The sequence below is a fragment of the Monopterus albus genome, unplaced genomic scaffold, assembly GCF_001952655.1.
Source record: "Monopterus albus unplaced genomic scaffold, M_albus_1.0 scaffold76.1, whole genome shotgun sequence".
In the NCBI taxonomy this organism is placed as follows: Eukaryota; Metazoa; Chordata; class Actinopteri; order Synbranchiformes; family Synbranchidae; genus Monopterus; species Monopterus albus.
In genome coordinates, this window is record NW_018127956.1 from 982,393 (window position 1) to 993,281 (window position 10,889).

The following is a 10,889-nucleotide window of genomic DNA, read 5'->3' on the forward strand; positions in this document are numbered from 1 at the left end:
ATTACAGTTTTATATCTTTATGTTTGAAGCCTGAAATGTGGCAAAAGGTCGCAAAGTTCAAGGGGGCCGAATACTTTCGCAAGGCACTGTAAGTCTAACTTCTTCCTACTCCGTTCAAGCATGTACTAGGTATAAGTAAATTGATATTGGATTATTATTGTTGGATATGTGTGAAATTACACGTGTTGACATATCAACTGTTTTACATGCTTGAATGAATAAATCAAATCAAATCAAATGTCTTTCTCAGTGTCTGTTGGTTCAAGACATAAAAAAAGCTTAAGTAACCACAATCATAGAATTTGCTTTTGAAACCTGCAGCATTAGTCTAGAAATCTTTTACACCCAGGGGGGTTAACAGCACACTGGCTGAGGCACCCCCACTTCCCAAAACACACACCCCACTATGGATTGATGTGTGACGGCTGTGGGGGTGGAGGTGGCTGCTGACTAAGTTGTATAAGTGGTGGGGGTGAAGTTTTACAATAGAGTTTTTGGAGGGAAAAGCAAAACTCCAGAACCTGATAAATTCAGGGATGCCAAAGGAAACTCATCATTCCCTCATCCACTACTGCATTCAGATGAGTCAAACTACATAACTGACTGGTACCTCCTGTTGTACCCGGTACTTTTTACCATACTAACTCTGAGAGACGAGACAGTCCAAGTAACTACAAAACAGTGCTGATTTATTCAAAGGATCACAGGTAAAATTTACATTACACGCTCAGGTATCTTGCACCTCCAAACTGCACGCAGGCAGATGTAAGATGAAGGACCCTGAACCCACCAGGCCTATACATTATATCCCCTCGGTTGGGCTAGCCCCATACTACACAGAAACGTCAACCGAGACGTCTCTGTTACCAGCTTTGCAGCTGGCCATAGCAGTAGTCAAAACATGAAGTAAATCAATGTGTGTGTGTGTGTCTGTTGGTTAAGTGGTGTGTAGCTAAAAACATTCTCACGACCTCTAATACATGTCGTGACTCAAACATAAGAACATATTATGGCTAAGGCTACAGTTATACATGTCATAATAATAATATTAAACACCCTGTCTGCTGACAGTCATCAACTCTTCTCTCTAGTTATCCTTGACCAGATGTACCCTGTAGAAACTCATAAGCATGACTAAGCATTTAACAGTCTAACTAGACATCCTATCTCCACTAAACATTGCTAATACATAAAGTATCTATCTAATATCTATCTGACTAAAAATACCTAACACTCCAGATGGAAACAACATTTGTTTAATGACTGCTATTAATTACAGGTTGCAAAAGACAATACTGAGTGTTTAATGAGCTTTTTTAGTTGTATCACTTTATCAAATCAAAAGTAATTATTCTTGTATAGTAATGACCCATAAGTGTGTTTTTCACCTAAAAAATCAATGGGACTCTTCACAGAAGAGAAGACCACTAGGGGTACAAAGACATGATTTTCCCTCCCTACATTTTCATGCCCCATCCCCCTGTCCTCACTGCTACCAACTCTAAGAATGTCCCCCCAGGTCATGCTCTCCGAGGTCACCAAACACCACCCTGCCCCAACCCCCCACCTCCACTCAACACAATCCAAAGCTAAAGCAGCCATAGTCAGCTATGGGCTAATTATCTGTGTATGTGTGTGTGTGTGTCTGTTGGCCCGACAAAAAGAAAAAAGTCATGTCTATTGTATGGAATACAGTTTTTGAGTCAAACACAGCTTAAGCGTTAATTTAACTCTGCTGGTTACAAACACTGCTATACTTGTAGGATGAATACAAAAGATTTCCCTGCATCTGGATATTGCTAATCATTAAATCTGGATGGTATTAATGTGACACATGTTTACTTTGGATGAATCATGATTCATCTACTTATTCTCCTCCTCTGTTTTACATCATCCTTATTTTTTGATTTGTAATTCAATATAAAATAGTGCTACTGTGTGTTTTCTTGAACAGTTTTAATACAAATCCTATAAGTTCTCCATCATTATCCTTATTATTATTATAAAATGAAGACTGTGCAGCAATCGGTAAATACCGAGGTGGGCCTCTATCTTAAGTTTTGGATGTCTGAATTGTCCTGTACTTTTCCCACAGCAGTCCATTTATTCGTCGACATGTCAAGTTGCTGAAAGCAGCTTGTCTCGATCCTAGAAGTGTGTAGTTAGCAGTTCTCAAACTGGACGGTAATCAGATTAGATCAGATTGACAAATGACCAATGACAAACACTGGACTCTGGAGGATGGGAGGGGTCAAAGATGGAGGGTCAGAGGATGGCTTTTCACAACCGCTCAATTGAAGGGCCATTAAATCCAATCTTTGTGTGACTTTTCAGTGAGGCGTGGCGGTTCCACTGGATGCTCCCAGTTGGTAAACTATATGCCCAGTTAAAGCTATAGGTCCGAATGAACAGAACTGTGTCACACCGTGTCTGAATCATATGCAATCAGTGGAAAAGTTTGTGTGCTTGGTTGATGTAAATAACATAAACCAGATGAACATGATTTGTCTGGGGCAATTTGGAGGAAACTGTTTTAAACAATTTCACAAAAGTCTAATAAGCAAGTCTTGCACTCTGCTGTTTAACCAACACCAACATGAAGATGTGTCCTCAACCTTGTATATTTGTCTGTCCATATCCCACTTAAATCTATCTTAGAACTTGATAACATGTTTCCTAAACCAGGTCTCAGAATTAAATCTACAGACAAAATTGTTTTAAAGCCCAACCTTTATCTTTTAGTTTTGTGAAAGTGTCTGCAGTGGAGCGGTTTATTAGTAATATGAATGAGAAAGGCTGATGCTGTTCTAAGCTTCTTTTGTGACTTCTCACTGTGTGTTATGTCATGTGTAAAGTATGTCGTCTCTGGGTTGTCCTGTCTCTAGCTTTGTTTTCCTGCGCCTGCCGTCCAAATTTCCATGACAAACATTTCACCCTGAGTGACCCTTTGCTTTCTGTCTGTGAAGAGGCCCTGATTAGCCTCCATACATGTGCAGATAGGCCCAAAATTCTTGAGTTCGAACTATATATGAATGCGTGTTTTAATGTGTGTCTATGTACGTGCATGTATAAAGTGAGGAAGAGTATGAATGAATGCATGCACATGCATGAATGTGTCAAGCAATCAGAAGGACTATACGTCCATGCTCTAATTATTCAGCAAGTTCCCCTTGTCCTCTTTTCCTTTGCTTTGTCACTTGTCTGCGTTTCTCTCTAGGATGACACAGTTCACTGCAGAAACAAACCACCTCTACTGAACAGTCACTCAGTCAAAGGACAGACTGTTTTGTCACCCCTCTTTTTGTCCCCTCTGTGTCAGCTTCCTCTGTTCATCGGTCTTAGGTTAAAAGAGGAAAATAAACCCAAATAACCACATGCAGCTGTGAGATAAATATTCCTCACCACTGGTATGCTTTGCAGAATTTCTGACATCTTCTAGATGGAAAAACAGGAGCTAGTGGCCACTTCAAAAATGAAACTATTAAACTCTAGTCTAAAATGTAAATCATTACAAATAAATAGCGCTAAATCATTCGTTCACTTCATTAACTCTACTTTGGCATTGTTTTATAAAAATAAATACACATGAAACAATGGTAAAGCCAAAAACCACCCACTTTTTCCTGCACCTGTTGTTTACATTCAAATACACCTGTTATCATGAGAACATCCAGCCTTGCACACCACTATACCCTAAGGGATAGGTGATATGATATCCCTGAAGTGAGAGGTGTGTGTAATGTGTGTGTCAGAGGAGTTGGGGGTTGGGGTTTACTCAGTGATGGAGCCATGGAGAAATCAACCCCTCAAGGGTTCCCCCCAACAAAGACTACCTCATTTGCAACGGATGTATACATTTTTAAAAGGCAGGTTCCACTGAAGGACATTGAAGTGCAGGTGCTGAGAGAGGAAAGGGGAGGGCATGCTTGTGTGCAGTGGCATAAAAAAACACATCAAAGAGGCTCAGGGACAACCTGCAGATTACCAAAAAAGTGTGAATAGAGTTTATGAAAGATGTTGGGAGATAAAAGACAGGATGCATATTTGGTGTGCACTCCCACTGAGTCTCTATTCAGAGAACTTCTATGTCATCTGAGGGCTGAAGTGTGAAGAGCCTTGGATTACTGCTAAAGTTGGAGGAATGATCATTGTTATAGTGAAAGCTATTCCAGCTCTTTTAACCAGGAACTCAGAGAGACGAAGCGGACCACTTGGATATATAAAAAATAACCGTGCTGGTTTATTCAAAGAATCACAGGTAAAATTAACATTACACGTCCAGGTAACTTCCACCTCCAATACTGCGCGCAGGCAGACGGAGCATGAAAGACCCTGAACCATAATGCCTATACATTTTTATCACTTCGGTTGGGCTAGCCCCATACTACACAGGGACGTCAAACCGTGGCGTCACCTGATATGCCAGCTTTGCAGCTGACCATAACAATAGCCAAAACATGAAAAAAATCAATGTGTGTGGCTGTTGATTATGTGGTGTGTATCTAAGAACACTCTGACATGACATCTAGTGACATGTCATGACATTACACATAAGAAAATATTATGATTACAATTACGGTTACACATATCATAATAATAACAATAATCCTCCTGCCTGCAAACTTTTTCTATCTAGTTGTCCTTGGCCATATGCACCCTGCAAAAAACTCATGAGAATGACTAAGCATTTAACAGCCTGAGCTAGACATCCTGTCTCCACTAAACATTTCTAATACAACAAATTACAACAATTATCTAACCAATATCTGACTAAAAAATCATACTAGTTCAACTGAGTAGCCTAGATAGTAAAAGTTGATGACTGTTAGAAGACAGGATGTTTAATATTATTATTATGACATGTATAACTGTAGCCTTAGCCATAATATGTTCTTATGTTTAATATCACGACATGTCACTAGAGGTCATGTCAGAATGTTTTAGCTACACACCACTTAACCAACAGACACACACACATTGATTTTCCTTCATGCTTTGACTACTGCTCTGGTCAGCTGCAAAGCTGGCACCGGGAGACATCACAGTTTGGCGTTCCTGTGTAGTATGGGGTTAGCCCAAAGCGATATAATGTATAGGCCTGTTGTGGTTCAGGGTCTTTCATCTTTCAGCTGCCTGCATGCATGTTGGAGGTGCAAGATACCTGAGCGTGTAATGTTAATTTTTACCTGTGTTCATTGAATAAATCAGCACTGTTTTGAAGTTACTTGGACTGTCTCGTCTCTCAGAGTTAGCGGGGTAAAAAGTACCGGGTACAACATCATTAAACCACTTATTATTTTGTTATGTGTGTTGTTAACTTTCCCCTCATATCTTTGCATCTCAACTCTTATCTTTTGGTGTTTACATTTTATCAAGCTGTTGCACACTTTGTGAAATTTGCTAACTAACTAAAATTGTTGCAAGTAGCAGTTCATGCAGCAGTATTAGATGGTACTTGAAAAAGGAAGAAGTACTGTGTTCAGAAGAAAAGCTCAGCTCTATCTTTAGTTACAAACTTTGCATCATCCAGCTTTGAAACTGCAACGCATTATTGACTGTATTGCCCGAGACTTAATCCCTCAAGGTGATGTCAAACATAATTTCAACCACGAGCCAGATTTCAATTTTCCACATAGGAATAGCTGAGAATCAGCACCTGTTAAGATCTGTATTAGGTCTGATATGATGTGAAATGTGATGCCTAAAAAATGTAACCTTGTCAGTGCTGTTATTCCGATGAGTGAGCGGGAGGGAGGAGGGTTTGAGGATGAACAGGGAGTGTTTTTGTGCATGGGGACATAGCCGAGGGGGGTCATAGTATTGGCATGTGTCCATTGTCTCAGTAGGCTGAGGGTGGTGGGATGGTGGGGTGGGGTTAGTATGTGTCTTTGTGTCTGCATGTGTGTGTGTGTGTGTAGGCAGGCTAATTGTATTCTACACAGCCAAGGATGACCTAGGCTGACCGAACTCAATCAACAGAGCAGGATGCAGTGCAGGGGAGGAGAAGAGGGAGGGGGAGGAGGTGCATGTGTGCTGTCAGGGAAAAAGAAAAAGACTATCCACTGTCACTTTTCACCTTGTAGTGTTTTATAAGTATGACTTTCTGATTTGTGCCTTCTAAAACATGCTTTATGCATATGAGTTTTTCAACTGTGAAAAGCAAGAAACATTTAAGTTAAATTACTTAAAGAAAATATATATATAAGATGTACATTCTGTTACAATACAATTGTTTTGTTTTGTGATGTAATAGCAATATTAGTGGCCATAGAATTATAAGGATTTATCAGCTTTTTCGTCAGTAATCATTTAGTCACATATGTCTGTTCTTTAAGTGCCTATTAAAGGAACCGTTTAACACTGAAACACATAAATACATATTTGATTTTGTGCAGAAAGAAAATAAGATTGATACCAAAAAAAACAAAACAAAAAAAAAAACTACGTTACCAGCAGTAGCACATCTTTGCATTAGCACAAACTGTAAGAATGACCACTGAAAATTCTTTAAAATTAAAAATAGAAAAAGCTGTCCTGCAAAAAAGGCACTTATCAAGTCAGAACAGGTGCTTGAGCACCACCTGGGGTCTATCTGTGCACGTGCCTGCACCTGCATATCTGTTCATGTACTATGAAACTGGAGCCACTCTTGCTGTTTTTCACTTTGGCTTATTGATCAGATCAATCCAGGGAGATGTGTTAACTAGTGAGTTAAAGTGCTGTTAGGCAGATTTTGTGATCTTTGAACAGTTACTCCATATCCATGTTGGAGTATATCCCATTTCAGGATCAGAATTATTAAAAATATCAAACGTTTAAATGTTATTTGAATTAAAAACTACAGGCTCCACTCCACAGCATCATAAACATAAGAAATTTATTGCAGCAACTTTAAGAACATGAACCCATCTGCAGCTGCCTTGACCACCAAAATATATGTGCTTTGTATTCTCTCCTATTGTTGCCAAATAAGGGCATTCAAATGTGGATGTGGTCAAGAGCCACAACATCTGTCTTTCCTGTGGACATATGTAAAACACTATACCTATTGTCAATTTTGGAGGGAGTCTGCTTCTTGGTAAGTTTCCCTCCAGATTGAGTCAGCCAATTAGAAGTAGTGTAGGGGGTGGAAGAGAGAGACAGACAGCGGAGAACCTCTCTCTGACCCCCAGCTGGGCTCCAACAACATTGCCCATCAAACTCATCAGGCCTGAGGCATTACCGCTGGGTTGCTGATAACAATACCCTCATCTGGATTACAGAAGGTGGGATGAGGAGATGGTCTGTTAATTGCAGCTAATGAGAGTCATAAATGTAAAGTGAAAAGGGAGTCTGCCATCTTGTAAAAGGCAACAACTAAAGCGGGTTTCCCTCTAAAAACAAGACAGACCATAGTATTCACAGACCTGATTTTGCAAATACATGTTAGGCAATCATATGACAAGCTCACTCACACACTACCAGGTTCGAATGAGGGACTGCAGCATATATAAAGGAGCACGACACATGCTTGTTTCAGTCTGGCTACAATCAAAAGCTGTGGTGCTGAATGAAGATGCTTTGTAGTCTAAATTTACCTTCAAACCTCATGTACCACAGGAAACTTCCTGTGCATTCTGTGGTGACTGCAGTGTGTTTTTCATTTGTGTTTTTCCTCCTTGTCTGCTGCTTGAAATCAAACACTGGCTGCCAAAAGTAAACTTCTCTGAGCCAGCAGCGGCAACACTGTGTGAAGAACCACATAAGAAGACTCTAGCCTGTTTACCCTTGAGTGAAACTATTCCCTTGTGTGCTTTTGAACACGGAGGAATGTGAGAATCAGCTCAAAGAATACCAAGGTTGACTGCACTATTGACGCTGCCCCTGTGTTTATCTGCTTACACTGAGATAAGAGATTGGATCTAACCTCTTTGTCAACATGGAAACACAATAATTATCAAGTTTTAAGGATGATTTATGAGAGGGAGACCATTTGTGAGAACCACCAACAGTAGAAAATAATTCTGACAAATTAAGTAAACAAAGAAAAGCAATAAAAACTAAAAAGAAAAAAACATGAAGAAGACATCGAGAGTCTGCAGATGAGAGGATGCTTGGTATAGATAGCTCTATCTTCAGTTGTGTCACCAAACCACCTCAGGGTTGAATCAGACCAGTGTCTGACTCCAGTTAGGAACACACATAGTGATGGAGAGACCCTTGATTCTTATGATACTCAATTACAAGTAAATTCCTGAACTTATTTTTTCAAATAAAAGTACAGAGGTATTATAACTGCTAAGTGTACAATGAAAAGCAAAAGTATGTATTATATATGTTATATTATTATGTATTATAACAGAATATTAGTACTGATTTGTAGTTTTTGTTTAGCTGTTTAGTGAGCTGAGTAAGTATAGTAAGATAACTGTATGACATTGTAGTTAATCATATGTTATGTAAATTCATAAGTAACTTGTAAATGAAGCTGTCAAAGGTAGAACAAAATAAATTATAATAAAGTTTTTTACGCATAAAACAGTACTAGGTAGCTACAAAACTGTACTTAGGTAAGATACTTGAATTAATGTACTTGGTTAAATTCCACCACCGCAAAGAAAAAGTCTATTTCACACAATGCAAAATGCACAAATCAAAGGTTTGAAGTGAAAACGGTCTCTTATTATAAAAACTAAAAAAAGAAAGATATACCTAAAACCTTAAATTTGAGAGACATAGAACTTCCCTAATTTCAGCATACTTTTAGACACCTGCACCCTCTCCCTCCCATTTTGCTAATGGAAAGTCCCAAGGGCACCCAGCTGTGACCTCTGACCCCAGACACTATAATTATATTATATGAATGAAAAAAATGGAGAGTCCTCAAGTGCAGGGCCATAAAAAGACTGAAACAAACCTCTATTCTTAAAAATAAATTTGTTGCAAAGTACAATTATGAGATAAAACAAGTAATAAACTGAAGTAAGACCATGTATGTGTGTCAGACTGAGCTGTAAGAGAGAGGAGAGTTATTACAAATGTGTGTGATTGCTGCAGAAAATGTGTAAACTGACACTTGATCCCAGCTGCCACAAACAAGCCTTTTGTGACAAAATTATGAGATAATTCATCTGAATATATCAACAAATAGAACATAGCTTCATGGAAAATATATGTGAGATCCCGATGGAGAAGATTAAAGCTCATGAGAGTATGTTGACAGTGCAGCTAAGTGATCTATTACATGTTTAAAAAAGCATTAGAGAGTGTTCTCAGGGTGTTTCCAGCTGCATTTACTACCACCCCTCTCCAACTGTTTATCTGCTTTAGGGCCCTCTTGTATTCAGTTTCCCACTGGGCGTTACACTAATATACACGCACATACACACACACAGCCAGCTCAAACCAAGATGCGAGGCACAAAGAGAAATTTGCTGTCATACAAACAAACATATACACAGTCAGGATCCTGAGAAAGCACAGTGAGAGAGCAGGTGTCAGTTTTCACATGCAGCTCTCATGGGGGCTTCACAGGGTAAATATCAGCCCACGTTTTCTGAGCTCCTAGCGTTGGTCCTTCTCACAGCCTCTGGCTGCCTTTTGACTCTGACTACAGCCGAGGAGCCACTCACCTGCACAGAGAGATGGGAAAATGCAAACTGCTGACTGATTACAATACAAGACTACAGCCAAGTCCAAAGGTTTGGATACCCTTACTTTGAAATGGCAAAAAGGATTAAAACAGATTTTTTTTTTCTCATCAACATACTATTTAATACACATTCAGCAAGTACAACTGTGTGTTCATCAAGAGAAGTAAGAATAGAAATGTATACAAATAATGTTATAGTAAAAATAATGAAAATCACATCAGTGCAGATGTTTGCATCCCCCTTTATGAAATGTTCTCTAATTCTTTGTTTGACCTTCTTAACCTTAACCTCCAACCTCTTTGCATTCAGGATATCAATGTTTTTCTCATCCCACCCTAAAATAACTTAAATAACCTAAACAAACGTGTCGCCTTTATTTCTTAGCCACTGAAACACTGTCCGTTTCCAGCCTACAGTAGAACTAACTCAGCACAGCATGAGGTGCAGCGCAATCCTGAGGTGGGAAGGATAATGTTCTGACTATGTCATTGCCAGCAGATATATGACTCTGTGCAGGAAAACAAACACCAGTGATGTCAGATCGATCAGATTAGCACTGAGGTGCCATGCTGCTGAATAGTCTGAGAACAAGGGCATCGTAACTTCTCAGCTTAGATCATGTTGTGCTCCAAACCTCCCGACCTTCCCTCTGATGTAGCACATGCTGTATAAAGGTTGTGTCTGACAAATCTGAATGGCGAGTGCTCTGTCACAAATTGGTCTTGATACAGCATAGTGTATCCAGCACATACCATAACTCCACATTAGCCTTTTTCAAACAAAAATTTGCACATGATTGTGTTTCTGAATTGCTCTTGCTCTTATAAAGCCTAGTAAACATACAACGCTAATATAAAGACACTACCTGACACTATACCCTTGTGTCTGAAACAGTGAGAAGAAACAGCGAGAACATTTTAGACAATGTCAAGGCCCTGTGAATACAAGTAACACCACACTGTCACTACATCCTCTCTGTGTTTGCACACAGTCACACATATACCATGTAAATAGACACGCCACCAACATATCTATGCAAACTCTTGTAAACGTACAGCAGCACTGTTTGAAGACGCTATCATTGACAAGCCAGTGAGAACGCAAGGGGACACAGAGAGCCAAAAATCTGGAGGAATCTGGTTCAGTGGTTACAGTCTGAGGACAAGCAGACAGTGTTTCATTAGAGTCAAAGATGGCTTTGTCCTGGATGCAGAACGGAAACAACCAGAGCCGACGGTTCACACACTCAGACTGACC